The sequence below is a fragment of the Enhydra lutris genome, unplaced genomic scaffold, assembly GCF_002288905.1.
Source record: "Enhydra lutris kenyoni isolate GAN:26980312 unplaced genomic scaffold, ASM228890v2 scaffoldscaffold76, whole genome shotgun sequence".
Taxonomy (NCBI): Eukaryota; Metazoa; Chordata; class Mammalia; order Carnivora; family Mustelidae; genus Enhydra; species Enhydra lutris.
In genome coordinates, this window is record NW_019154160.1 from 4936379 (window position 1) to 4950620 (window position 14242).

The 14242-nt window shown below is 53.6% G+C and overlaps 1 protein-coding gene across 1 annotated transcript in view; it reads left to right on the top strand.

Annotated features, from left to right (window-relative positions):
• The window catches only part of LOC111160522 (piggyBac transposable element derived 5), a 96907-nt gene that overhangs the window by 72757 nt on the left and 9908 nt on the right, over positions 1-14242 (top strand). The window lies entirely within an intron of this gene.

Consider the following 14242-nt stretch of genomic DNA (forward strand, 5'->3'; position numbering starts at 1 on the left):
GCTTACCCCTTTCCGGGGCTTCCCCAGGACCTGCCGCAGAGACTGGGGCCAGGCTGGGGCTCCTCATGGGGACACTGGGACCACCGACACTGCCCCGCATGTTCTTCCCCATCCTGTCCGGCCCTTCTGGCTCAGTAACAACAATAAACCCTCATCACGGCTCGGACCCTGATCTCAAGGCCGGAGGCTTCACCCAAAGAGCTGGTCACAGGAGGTGACTTCCATGTCTCTTGAGGACACAATGTGTGTCGGTCCCAGAAGACCCCTCCTGCCCCTGACCTGCTGGGTTCTGTCCCCCCTCTTCCTGTCCTGAGGAATCCTTCTTCACAGGCCCCCAGCAGCCAGCTGGTTAGATGGGGCTCCGTGAGGACCTGTCCTCTGAGCTGGCAGGGCCGCCCGCGCCCGGGCTCCGCTCTGCTTCAGGCAGGCACGGATGTGGCTTTCGGGAGAGGAGAAAGTGTCCTGTCTGGTGTCTGGCCACTGGGATCAGCCGGGGTGTGGTGTGCACAAAGGAGAAGGTGGGAGATGGCCCGGGCCAGAATGTGCATCTGAGTGACAGCTCCTGGCCCCGTGCTGCTTTCTCCTGCCCTGCCGCGCGGGGATACCCTCTCCCGTCGGTCAGTCCTGCCAGCCTGGCAGTCACAGCTGACCCCACCTCACCGCCCTCACCAGCTTGCTGGCCCGGACCCGAGGCCCAGGGATCTCACGCTCCTTCCCCCCTGAGCCAGAGGAGGAGTCATGGGAAGATTCAGGCGGCATCTCCTCGCCACAGGAAGGGAAGCACACATGCTCCAGGCAAACGTGGCTGCTAAGAAGGACCTTCCCTGCTTTCCCTGTGGGCGTGGGGGACCTTGAGCTTGGGTGGGGGCCGGGATCACCAGTGGGACCCCAGACTTGCACCAACTTGAGCATAGGCTTCTGGCTGTTCACACAGTGGACCTGTCCCTCAGCGGGATTTACTCTGCATGTGCAGCCTGGGCCCCCCTGTCCAGTGGTTCTTGTCACCTCCATGGTGTCCTTTGCAGTGACACTCACTGGAGACGGGAGTGAGTTTCGTTTTATATAACCCTTAAGGAACGTTGGTCTTCGTTGGAGTAAGTACTTCCCGAGCACCTGTCCACTGCAGTGCTGAGCCGGACACCGGTATGTGGAGACACAGCCCTGCTTCCTCGGACACCTGCCCTTGTAGGCTCTGTGTGCTTCTGCACCACTTTTCTCTGGAAGCACTCAGTGGCTACAGGTCAGGCCTATTACCTGGACAGGCCACAGAACTCTCCCTCGGGACATGTTCTTCCCAATTTCTGTCAAATCTATAAAATCCCCGTCGATAAAAAGGTTGGATGGGTACCTTGAAGTTTCCTTGTGTTTCTAGAACTTTCTGATCTTAGGAGTCTTTGCTGCCGTGCAAGGGGCTGTATTCAGAGCCAGAACTGAGCAGCAGTCAGGCTTTACACCGTGGCTGGGGGCAACACGAGCCGTTACCCTCCGGCCACAAGCTGTCCCGTGACGGGGTGGGCCAAGGACTGTCTTGGTCTCCCCAGGGCCTCTTTGTCCCTTGGTCCCAGGGAAGGGGCCCGAGGTGGGCAGCACGGCGGGGAAGGACGCCTTCCCTGTGAGGAGCCGGGGTGCACGGAGGAGTGCCGTGTGGCCTGGAGAGGGTTCTCTTTAGTTCCCCTTCCCTTGGTTCTCCACATCCTGAGTTTGGTCTGAGGAGTTTGGAAAGTCCGCAGCCTGGGCAGCTGGGTGGGGTGAGCAGTACTTTCCCCAGGAGAGCTTGCATGCCTCCATCCCCCCGCATCTCCCGTCAGCCTGTGCGGTGTGAGCGCTGGAGGGTCGATGGAGGTCCTCACCCCAGGTGCCCACGTGGGGTGCCCACCGAGGCTCGCACTGGGCCGCGCAGAGCTGGCACTTCCTGCTGCTGCTGTCCCATGACCCCCAGGCCACCTCTGCCCTCCCTGTCCTGGGGGCCAGCAGCGGTCCCGCTCCTGCCGCTTCCCAGAGTGGCTCTGGATCCGAGCATCCTCCCCACGGAGGGAAGGGCTGGGGTTGCTCATCGGCGAGGTCCCCGCTGCTGCAGGATCCTGTGGTCCCCCTCTTTGCAAATGTGTGGGGCTGGGTGCACAAGAACACTGTCTTCATTTTAGTTTGTCAAATACATTCTCCTGCTCCGTGACTTTGCAGCCGAGAAGCCTGGCTGCTGAGCCTTCGGGAGGCCACGGCCAGCCTCTGGCACGAAAGGCCCTTTGCCATTCTGCTGCTTTCCGTCTGCTGCGCCATGCCTGTCTGAGGTTGGCTGCATGTTTTGCTGCGGCCAGTGGGATGCGAGCTGGAGTAGACACATGAGGAAATCCGACCCGACCCGTGCGGGAGTCTCCTTGGGCTTCTCTATTCTGCCCACGAGGGTGTCCAGGCCACATCCCTCGGGTCTGAAAACCCACGAGCTGTGGGGCTTTTCCACATGCCACTGAGCTTCTGTGGCGGTTGATTTTGTGTTGACATAAAAGACCCAGGGCCCACCAGTTCGGGCCCGCAGAGCTGGCCGGGCCGCTCCCTTCTAGCTCCTGAGATCGCACTGAGCTGATGTCTTAGAGGAACCGTGGGCGTGTAGGTGCGTCTCTAGCAGAAACCAAGGCCTTGCTTCAACTTCGCTGTTTCATCCCCCAAGGTTCAGCTTTCGTTGGCCGGACTGCGTCCTTCTGAAGCCCCGTCAGGCTGAGGCTGAGCTCTGTTTGGAACACTCTGGGTGAAGGGATGGGGAGGGAAGAAAGTGGCACGTTGGTCAGTGATTTCTCTGGCGGCTCAGGGAGGCTTAGTGGGAAAGAAGCAGGAGCTCAGCGCGGCCGACTCGTCCTGTCTGTGCCTCCGATGGGGGCTCCTCTCCCCACAAGGGCATCTGGGAGACGAGGGCGTGCCAACAGCTAGACAAAAATAGTACTGGGGCGCCTGGGTTGTGCAGTTGGTTGCGCGTCCGACCCTTGGTTTGGGCTCCGGTTGTGATCTCGGGGCTGTGGGATCGAGCCCCGCCTTGGGCTCCCCGATCAACAGGGCGTCAGCTTGGAATTCTCTCCCTCTGCCTCTCCCACTTGTGTGCTCGCTCTCTCTCCCTCTCTCAAATAAAATCTTTAAAAAATCATAATAAGACTAATGGTGAGGGTTGTTTAGAAGAACTCTGGTGTTTTTCAGTGCTTTCCCAGGAAAGGTCTATGGGGGAGGGATGTGGTAGGGGCGAGGTAGAAGGAGAGATTATACGGGCTTAGTCTGGAAGTTAAGGATTCATAGTCTTCTATTTCTGAGAGCACAGGAGGTGGGGGTAAAACGTTTTCAGGAGGAAGGAGCAGCGGATGGGGCTGCTGAGCTCTGGGAGCTGCAGAGGGTGCGAGGGACCCCCGTGTCAGCGGCATCCCACTGGGTACAGAGACACCGTCTGCCCCCAGAGCTGATTTCCGGACCTTCCCCCAGCCAGCTCTTACAGAGGTGCTGGCTCAGACGGCTGGACCTGGGCTCCCACTTGGCATCCGTGGAGCTGACCTGCAGGTCCACTCACCTTCAGAGTGCTTCCGCCCAAAATGTCTGTCTTGGTGGTCCACCATGCACCGGCCACTTGACCCTGAATCCTGCAATGCTCAGAGCCATTCACGTTACTCTGTGGAGTCAGTTCCCACTGCTACGCCCCGGGACTTTTGCCTTTGGCCATCTGGTGGACTCTAGTAGGAAGAATGGTGAGGAGTGGAATGTGTATTGTGAATGGGGCGGGTTTGTTAAGGAAAGGCATGGGCCTGTCCTCAAGGAGCGTTTCTGTTTTATGGTGGCACAATGTGCATAGCATATACAGTTTACTGTTTTAGCCATTTGTAAGTGTCTGTTCAGTGGCAGGAAGTTTATTCCTAGTGCTGTGCAGCCCATATCACTATCCATTTCCAGAACTTTCTCATCATCCCAGGCATCTGGGAGCATAGGTCTTAGCTGGGGGACCATACACTGTCACGCAGAAAGAGTGAGCTCCCTGTGAGCAAAGGCACTTTCCACCTGCACTGCTGGTGCCGGTGCTGCTGAAGCCAGAGCCAGGGTCCCCAGTGCCTGGGTTTGGCTCTGCCTTCAGCACCGTGTCTCCAAGCTCATCATGAACCCCCGGTCAGGCTTGCCGCAGGCTCTTGCTGTGGGCCAGTGGACTCCCAGCTACAGAGAGTGGAGTAACCAGGACAGTGAATGTGCTTTGTGGTCTTGGGCCCCGTTGTCGTCCACCTGCATCCCATGAAGGGACCTTGGCGTCAATCACCCTGTCCTTGGGCAGCTCTGCGGGATGCGAGGTGCCGGGGAATACCTGCTCCGCCTCACTCCCTTCCCAACTTGGCCTTTCTGGTGTCACCCCCTGACCTCCATGGGATCCAGAGGTTGTGATGAATAACTGTGTGTGGCGGTTTCGCTGGGCCACCGTACCCAGATATGTGGTCAATCACTATTCTTGATGTGTCTGTGAAGGTGTTTTCTGAATGAGATTAACAAATCCGTAGACTTTGAGTAAAGCAGATTATGCTCCACAAGGGGTGGGCCTCGTCAAATCAGTTGAAGACCTTAATGGGTGGCGGGTGGGGGGGCACCAAACCTGATCTACCTGGAAGAAGAGGGAAATCTCCTAGAAAAATGCATTTGGATTTGGCCTGCAACTCTTCCCTGGGTCTCCAGCCCACCAGCCTGTCCTGTTGGACTTACCAAGCCTCCATAATCTTGTGAGCCAATTGCTTTTTAAATAAATCTCTCTCTCTCTTAGTAGAGGGAAGTGATTGTGTGTGTGTGTGTGTGTGTGTGTGTGTGTGTGTGTGTGTGTATTGGTTCTACTGCAGAGGGTTCTCCTGCCCTCCACCTGGCTTAGAGGTGAGCGATCTCATAGGAGAGACAAATGTATTAAAGCCATCCATAAGTACAGTGTGGCAGGTGCAGCATGAGAAATGCCCATAGTGTTACGAGGCCATAGGAGGGCACCTGGGGGCTAAGAAGGGCTCTGCAGGGGTACAGAGCAAGACATGGGCTGTACCCACACAGAAGGCGCCTGTGGCAGCAGGAGTAGAAGGGCGGGAACAGGAGCATCCCTCCCCGCAGGCCAGGCCCTGAGGCGCGTCTGCTGAGCCTGCTGTCCGTACCGTACACCCGGGAAAATGGAAGCTCCCAGAGAGTGTGTCATTTACCCCAAGACTCAAGGCCGAGAGGCTGTGGAGCTGATAAGGGAGCCAAAGGGCTGGTGAGCTCCCCGTTCTGTGGTCTCCGTGCAGCCCACGTCACACTCTCCAGGGCCCTCAGGAAGGGAGGAAGGAGTAACCGCCCAGTGTGGAGCATCTGTGCTCTCAGACATGGGAGTCCACAGGGACAGTATTTCTGGGACTCACTGTTCAGATGTCCACTTAAGGGGAATCAGGGGGATCATGGTGTGTTTATATCTATGGTAGAAAATTACCAGGGCTAATGGAGGCCCCTTTCATCCCTCCCATGCCCATACCCTGGCATAGGCTCACGGAAGATCTTTAGGCTTTAGACCCCAGGCTTTCCCAGCGGTGGAGTGAGCTGGCAGGGAGTCACGTAAATAAGGCTCTGAAAATCCCGAGACATCATTGCTCCTTGGGTTCTAAACCCTCTGTACCATATGAGACCGCAGCTGATACCTTCTTTTTCAGTAGAACCACTGCTGTCTCCAGATTTGAGAATTATGGCGTGCTCAAGAGTGTATACTCTGGGTGTCCTGTGTCCCAAGTCTGCCAAGAGCTGTCCCCAGCCCCAGCACACCCTCTAGTTCGTGTCATTTGCAGAGGGTCTCTGAGAAAGGGAGCCCGCCAAGGAGACAGACCTGTCCCCTCCTGTGCAGTCTCCCTTGTGAGCTGGGGGGTGGGGGGTACTGAAAGGAGAGATTTATACAGAAGATGAGACTTCCAATCTCAGGGGAAAGCCCTGTCATCGACAGGTTGGAATTCTTTCCTCTGAGACCTTACATGTGCTCATCTTGGAAGCTTGCGACCTTCCTGTGGGGTCAGAAGGAGACGCTGTCTCTGTAGACTGCTGTTCTGTCTCCACTAGGTCAGAAAGATGGAGAATCCAGTGGGAAAAAACTGGCCAACAGTTTGGTTAATGTTACATAGACCCACAGTGACCACAGAGCCCTGAGATTCTTTGAGGGAAAAAAAGCAAAGCATTGTAGTTAAAAAGAGCAGATTTCTCCTGTCTGAATGAGTTGCTCTAGGCCACCTGCCTCTGCAGGGTGAGACCCAGGGTTCCCACGAGGGTTGTTGGCAGGCGGAGAGCCCCAAGAAGGGGGTGGGAGGAACGCATGCCCATGAGTGCACTGTGTGCGTGGCCTGAAGGGATGCTCCGTGGAGAGGCTGGGCCGTCTCCGGGGCTTTGAATGGCTGCCGTGTGGGGCAGGGACAGAACCAGGCAAAGCCCTGGTTTCTGGCTCAGGGAACTGACGTCCACTGGAGGTGGTTGAACCTCAGAAGCCAGAAGCCAGGATTCAAGATGGGAACTCCCAGGCCACCGGACCCCTGGTTCCTACCCCCTGCACATCCCCCAGCATGTCCAGGCTGAGCCCAGATGGGCGTCTGTGAGGGGGGCTGCTGTGGAGGTCCCTGCCCTGCGTGGTGTTAGGGGACTCGCTGATCTGGAAGCATCTCTCTTTCTTTCAGCCTAATCTGTGGCATCACGACAGCCTCTTCTGGGGTTCAGGAAAGGATCACTGGCATCGGCGGAGTGCCAGCTCCGTGCCAGCTCCGTGCCAGCTCCGTGCTTAGGGACTCTCTGCATTACTCATTTTTTCTTCCCCGGAACCTTACGGTGCCCATTCCACAGCGACGAGCTAAGGCACGGTGAAGTGAGCTGCCTTGCCACCGGGTCAGCCATAAAGCGGAAGACCTGGGGTTAAAGGTGGCCTTTCTGATCCCAGGGTCCACCCTCTTACCCACCAGGCTGTTTGAGAGAATTTTCTGCATTGTAGACAGAAACCACGTACCTGTTTCTTACCCGCGGTCACTGCTCTCTCTTATTTTGAGACTTGCTTCTTAGATTGAAAGAACTTGAGGAGTCGGTGCTGGTTTTGTCCTTATTTGATTTTTAGTCTTTTTTATATTTGGTCCTGACTGATCACTAACTGGATTCGCTTGAATGTGAGGGTCCGAGTGGGATTAATCCACTAGAGTGGATTTTGCTCATGGAGTCCAAAACCGGGCAGGACAGGGCGTCCATCCATCTGTTTCACTGCGCCTGGGGAGGACACGAGCCTCCCTCCTGGCTGGCTTAGATGTGGTTATGTCACAGGATGGAGTTGGCTGGGGAACGAGACCTCTGTCACATCATCTCTGCGTGTCCTCAAGCAAGTAGTGGAGGACTCATTTCTTCCTTCGTCTTTTGGGTAGGGCTCCTTTGCCCAGCCCTCGTCACAGTGTCAGGATTCAGAGGAGAAAATGCAGTACTAAGTGCCCATCATAGGGAGTCAGGCCCTGGCTGGACCAGATCGAACCATGGCCTTCTCCCCCAAGGAACTTAGACTCTACAACTGTGCTGATGTGGGTGGGTGCAAAGAGCCCACAGAATGCTAGCACCCATCCCTCCACCACACCTCATCAAGATTTGAGCCCGGTTCTTGCAAGGGTCTGTGGTGCTGAAGGTCCAGCCAGCGAAGAGGACAGCCTTGGCGCCATGGTCAAGGTGAGAGGCAGCAGAAGAGACGGTTGGTGGCAGGAGTCAACACTCAGGTGGTGGTTTGCAGACTTTGCTGGAAAATAACCAGGCTAATCAACCAAAGGAGGCATAAAGCAGCTCTGTCCCTAGAAGTCTCCATTATGCAACGACTGGCCCATATGACTGTTGAGTACTTGAAATGTAACTGGTATGACTGGGAATTGAATGTCTCATTTGACTTAATTTTGGTTAACACAGAACAGCGACGTGTGCGTCTAGAGGCTACACAGTGGGTGTAGAGCTTGGCTATTTTAAAAAGAAATCACCTTTACACACAGCTTTCGCTTGTAGACAGTGGCCTTGTGAGGTACACAGAGCATAAATGATCCTTACAAATGAGGAAACCGTGGGCTCAGAGCAATTAAGTAACATGCCCCAAACCGCAGAAGCCAGTGAAGGGCAGAGCCCATGCCCACGGAACCCAGCAGTTCCAAAATTGCCTTACTCACATCTGTGTGGCAGACTCCATTCCTCTCGTAGCCAGTGACCGTTACTTACACCTTACAGCTCTCACAGGTGGCCGCCCCCAGATGCCCCAGTCACCAGCCTCCCAGGTCCCCGGGAGCTCGCCCTGCCACCTTTTCAGGCAGCACAGACCGTGCCCGTGCCCCCTGCAGTGACAGTGCCGCCCTCCACCTGCGTCCGGCATGGCTGGTGAATAAAGGGTTCGAGCAAGGATCACAGACCCTAATGAGTGACTGCGCCGTCCCCACATATGCCGCGCTCAGACGGGGGCATGGCAGCAACAGGGAGACCGGATTCTTTTCCGTTCTGATGGTTCAAGACCAACATTGCTGAACCAAATTTACCCCAAAACAGGGAAAGTGCAGAAACCCCAGTGACAGCTTTGTGGGTACATCTTAATGAGCTCTCAAGCTGTCAGTTACTGCGGCTGTCACCAGGGTCCTTTTAAGAGGGTGGAGTGGGGAAGGGGCACAGGAGCCAGGCCTCTCCTCTCCAGGTCTCGGGGCATCACAGAAATGGGCTGAGATAGAAGTGGGTTGCGTCCCCCCAGGTATTACTATAATCCATATCACCTATGCTCCTTTCTGTTACAATGTTTCTAAAATATGCAACATTTGGAGTAATATTCTGGGGCAAAGTATAGTGCTGCATATTAATTTCCTTTCCTTTTTAAATGTATATATTTAAAAGTTAATAAACCATAGGAGCAAGAAAAACCTTTTTAAAGGAAAAGCTTGGCAATTGAAAGATACATTTTTCTGCCCTAAAGACACTAGTCCAAAAAGCTTGTGGCTCTCTAGAGCCACAAACTCCGAAGTTCACAGCAGCATACTCCAAGTTCACAGGGCTAGATGATGCTCTCTGCCTCTGTGTGCTGGTGGACTGTTTCAGCATAAGGATGCTCGCTCCAGAGGCCTGGAAGGTGAGACGGGACTTGTGGGAGGCATGCCAGCCAGGAGTTCCACGTTTCCGGGAGGGGTGTTTCCTACAGCGCCGTCTTTCCGAGGCTCTTGCAGAAGGCACCCCACCCCGCACGGAGTATGAGCGTGTGTGCGGATGTCCAGCGATGCTGTCTTTCTCCCATTACGATCTTTAGGGCAGGCTTTCGACCGTGGACACGATTCATTCGTGTGTCTGCAGAAGTTGCAGTGACGGTGGAGTTGGGATGAGATTGCGTGGAAGGCGATGGTTTGTTCATAGCCTTGTAATTTATTCATTCAGCTGAGGACTCCACATTGACATCTTCGGCCCACTGAAGTACTTCCATCAAAGCCCACCCTGACCAGTGGGGTAGTGGACTGGATGGACCCTCAGATGAGCCACGCCTGTCGGGCCGAGCCCTTTCGTGGCTGGGTTTTGACCGCCCAGCTAACGTTCTTCCAAGTTGTGCCCCTCGACGGGGACTCGGGGAGTTACAGCTTTATGTGTTACTTATTGAAATGTAGATCCAATTTTATATTCACTTTATTTTTTTTTTAAGATTTTATTGATTTATTCAACAGAGAGAGAGAGAGAGATCACAAGTAGGCAGAGAAGCAGGCAGAGAGAGAGGAGGAAGCAGGCTCCCTGCTGTGCAGAGGGCCTGATGTGGGGCTCGATCCCAGGACCCTGAGATCACGACCTGAGCTGAAGGTAGAGGCTTAACCCACTGAGCCACCCAGGCGCCCCTTGTATTCACTTTAAAAATAAACTCACCCCAGAGGGGTGGGGGCTAGGAGCAATAAGTGAGTGGGGGTTAGGAGGTTCCGACTTCCAGATATAAAATAAGTAGGTCATGGGGATTAAAAAAAAGTAGAGCATAGGGAATATAGTCACAAATATTGTCATACCTTTGGTGACAGATCGTGACTACACATCTTGTGATTGTCATTACACCTGAAACCAATATATTATTATATATAGTACATTACAGGTAATACTATAATAATGTAGTTAATAGTAATAGTAATAATACAGTGTTATGTGTCAACTAAACTTCAATGAAATATTTTAAGAAATCATGCCTAGCAAAAACCCAAAATAAACTCATTATTTTATAGTAGTGAGTGCCCCAAATTTGGGACCATCCTTGGACTTGGACTGTTGTCCCTTGGTCTTCCTCCAGATCTCCTAATAGGAACTCAAGACCTTTGATTTCCACACCTGTCCCCTGTTCCTGTGTTGGAGCAACCACGCGCCTGCTCCTTCGGAAGAGACTGGCTAGAACATTGGGAAATGCCAGTGTCCAGATGGGCCCACGTGCACAGTCTAAGCTCCGCAAGTCCAGGATGGCCCTCTAACGGGACGGCATGCCACTAGCTTCTGGGGCCTGTGTGTCTCCCAGGGGAGCAAGAGGCTGGCCCCGACCAAGAGCAGTCACCCTCTGCACACATGTGCTTAGCTCAGGGTCTGTTAACAGCCGCTAGCTTCGATCGGGATTGCCTTTGGGAGCAAATACGGCAAGTTCCGAATGCACCCACACTTGAGTAGTTCTGATAGGGAAGTTCTTTTGTAATAATGTTTAGTCATTTTGTGATGAAATTGTATTATATGTTTGGCATCTAAAAACAAATATTTCAAAATATCTGTAATTCTGGTGTAGAGAGACAGCCATTTGAGGATAGAGTCAGCATATCTACATAAACACGCACACAAACACCCCCCATTTTATAATCTCGTTACTTCACTTACGAAGATGTTGTGAACCTTTTACTATGTTATGCAGTAACTTTTCTAGATCGTGATTTTGAAAAATTACACTGTATTCCGTTATACCTACTGATTTTAATCAGCCTCCTTTTCACGGGAGGTAATTAGGTTGTTGCTATTTTTTTAAAAAAGGTTTATTTATTTGAGAGAGAGCACACACACAGGGAGGGGCAGAGGGAGAGGGAGAGAGGCAGACTCCACTAAGTGCAGAGCCCAGAACAGGGCTCGATCTCACGACCCTGAGATCGTGACCTGAGCCAGAACCAAGAGTCACATGCTTCACTGACTGAGCCATCCAGATCCCCCAGGTTGTTGCTAATTTTTTGCCATTATGAAAAAAAACTGGAGTTCATTAGGTGCATAGAAATGCTGCCGTTGAAGCAGTATGGGGCAGTAGGCAGGCCTTGAAGACGCTCAAAAGATTCCTGTCCCCGGTACGCACACACCTTCTCCCAGTTATTCCCGTAACACTTTCAGGGAAAACGTGAAAGCCTTTCTGTTTTCCTTAAATCAGAAGGAAAAAAAAAAACACCCACCTTTCAAGCTGAGGAAAGTGCTTTAACATATCCTATGAGTGTACTGGTCTTTACACCAACACAGATGTAAAATGTAATTGTCGTATGGAGGGGGAGAGGCGCAGGACTGCGGAAGGGCCCGTGAAAGTCATGACCCAGCCTGAAACCACCTCGGTTAGAGACGCGGGCGTTTACCAATGATGGCACGCGTCCCCTTACCCTCGGCCCTGGATGTGGGGAAGCTGCTTTTGGAGGTGATTTCAACGGAGGGATGGCCTCCAGCTTCGGTTACTGGGAAGGGTTGCCGATCGCTGGTGATTTGTAGCTGCTGCCTCCGCTGCCTCTGCCCCCGCTGAGCTGGGAGGTGCCCCTGCCCCACCCCTTCACCTTCATCCACTTGCCTCCACACTTCCCTTCTTGTCCTGGGGTGAGTAGAAGTGGCCCGTTCCTCGAGTGTGCGTGTGAGGGATTCTTGGCTCCCAGGTCAGGCTCTCCAGTTCCCTTAGAGCATCGCCCCAGTAGGACTATGACGGGTCCACGCAGCCCCTCTGTGCTCTCACACCCCACCCCAAGGACGTGCACGCTTCCAGCATGCAAAGAGCAAGGGAGAGCACACCAGTCTGAGCAAGCAACTCTAGTCTGGCAATCAGAGGGATGACGTTTTGAAGGGGCACCATGCTTTGAAGCCTGTTAGCCAGGCACCCAGCCGATCCGCTTTCCAAAGGGTTGACTTTAGTGCCGCGGTGAGACGAGATGGGTCCCCGGCTCGCCCGGTGCCCCAGCCGGGACAGCTCCCAGCAACAAACTACTGGGAAGGCGTGATCTCCTCTAGGTAATTCTAAGACCCAGGAGAGAGTCCCTGTTTTCTTTGCTGTCAAGACTCGGGGCAGTGTTGCCCTATGTCACCTCAGTCTTCCATCCCACATGAACCCAGGGCTGCACGTTTACGTGGTCAGGGCCTCGTCTGCCGTGCAGCTTTGTCAGGATGCCTGAGGTTGGCATGTGTGTGGCCTGGTTCTTCTCTCTGACGTTGTGTTCCTTCTCCCAGTTGAGCGCCTTTCCCTCTGTTATGGACCAAACCGCGCCCCTCACATTCCTGTGTTTGAGTCCTAACCCCAGTCCTACAGAATGTAACTATATTTGGAGATAGGGCCTTTATTTTTATTTATGTATTTTTTTTTAAGGATTTTATTCATCCATTTGACAGAGAGATCACAAGTAGGCAGAGAGGCAGGCAGAGAGAGAAAGGGGGAAGCAGGCTCCACACCGAGCAGAGAGCCCGATTTGCGGCTCGATCCCAGGACCCTGAGATCATGACCCCAGCTGAAAGCAGAGGCCTAACCCACTGAGCCACCCAGGTGTCCCAAGATAGGGCCTTTAAAGAGATAACTTACAATCAATGTTAAAAAGATGTCATTGGGGTGGGCCCTTATTTAACATGGCTGGTGTCCTTCCAAGAAGAGGAGGTTAGGACACAGACACAGGAGGATGCTCTGTGAGGACACGGGGAGAAGACAGCTGTCTACGAGCCAAGGAAGGAGGCCTCTCCCAGCCCCTTGATCTCAGATCTCAGACTTCCAGCCTCCAGAACTGGGCGAAAGAGCATTTCTTGTTGTTGAAGCTACCCAGTTTGTGGTACTTTGTGAATGCCGACCAGTAGACTGACCCATCAGCCCACCACCCTTCTTACGCCTTGTGAAGAGTGGCAGCTAGAAGACCTGATTATGGTTCGGGCAGAGAAGAGTGAGATGGTCAGCAGCCATGGTAACAAGCCAAGATCCGGCTAACTTGGCTGCTCAGGGAACCCAGTGACCATGTCCAAAGGCTTTCGAGTTTGTTTGCTAACACTATTCTTGCTCCGTCACATGTCTTGCATCTTGTACACAATACAGTTGCTTTTTAGCTTGTTCGAGGGAATTTCCATGGGGTCCTGTTAAACTTTGCCTGCCCTGGGCCAAGTGAGCCAGTGACTGCCCCATACCCCAGGGAGGCCCTCGGAAGCCATGTGCGGTGTCATGGTTGGGCCTGAGGCATGCCCACGACACACCTCCCATTCCCTGGTGGGAACCTGGGTTTTGGACGGAGGATTTCCTTTTGAATGACACATGAGACAAACACTGTCTCTACGGCGGATTTCAGGGGACACAGTGCCCAGCGTGGGTACGAGGGGATTTCAGGTAGGCTCTCTGGGAGAGGTAGGTATGAATCCGAGCCTTAGGTGCAGAAACCCGTGGTGGTGGCCACAAGATTGGATGTTGCTGAAGGAGGGAAGACACGTTCTGAGAAATGGCCTGGCTCAGCCAGAATCACCCGTGATGTGTAACAGAAGCAGAGCTTGGCTGCTCTATCTCTGTGTTTTCTTCTCTATCAAAGAGATTTCTTCTGGGAATTGAGGTGGAAGAGCCACAGAGATTCCAAAATGAAATGTTGGGAGTGCTGCTGAGTTGTCTAAAAAGATGTTCTGTGTCATCAAGCCATTGCCGGCCAGGGCACAGGAAAGTAGGGTCCTCCATGAGGACATCTCAGGTGAGTGTCTGGAAAAGGATTAGCCCTCAGAAGACGAGCTTCTTTTGGAATTGGAGTCACATTTGCCTGCCTTCATCGGCCTCAGGAACATCAGAGCATGTGATCTAAGTCATCTGAGCAAGGCAGGGTGTTATGGACGGGACTGGGTCCTCCTGGGGCCATGTTGGTTTTTCGCAGCCGAGCATCATCGACTGTCTGCGTGGACAGACGTGCACTGGGCAGTTCTGTATGTCAGAGGACAGGCAGGGCTAACCTCCTTAACGACTGAGTGTCTGTTGTCCCCGGGGCCCCTGACTGGCACAGGTGAGCACCATTACCTGGTGAAGTGC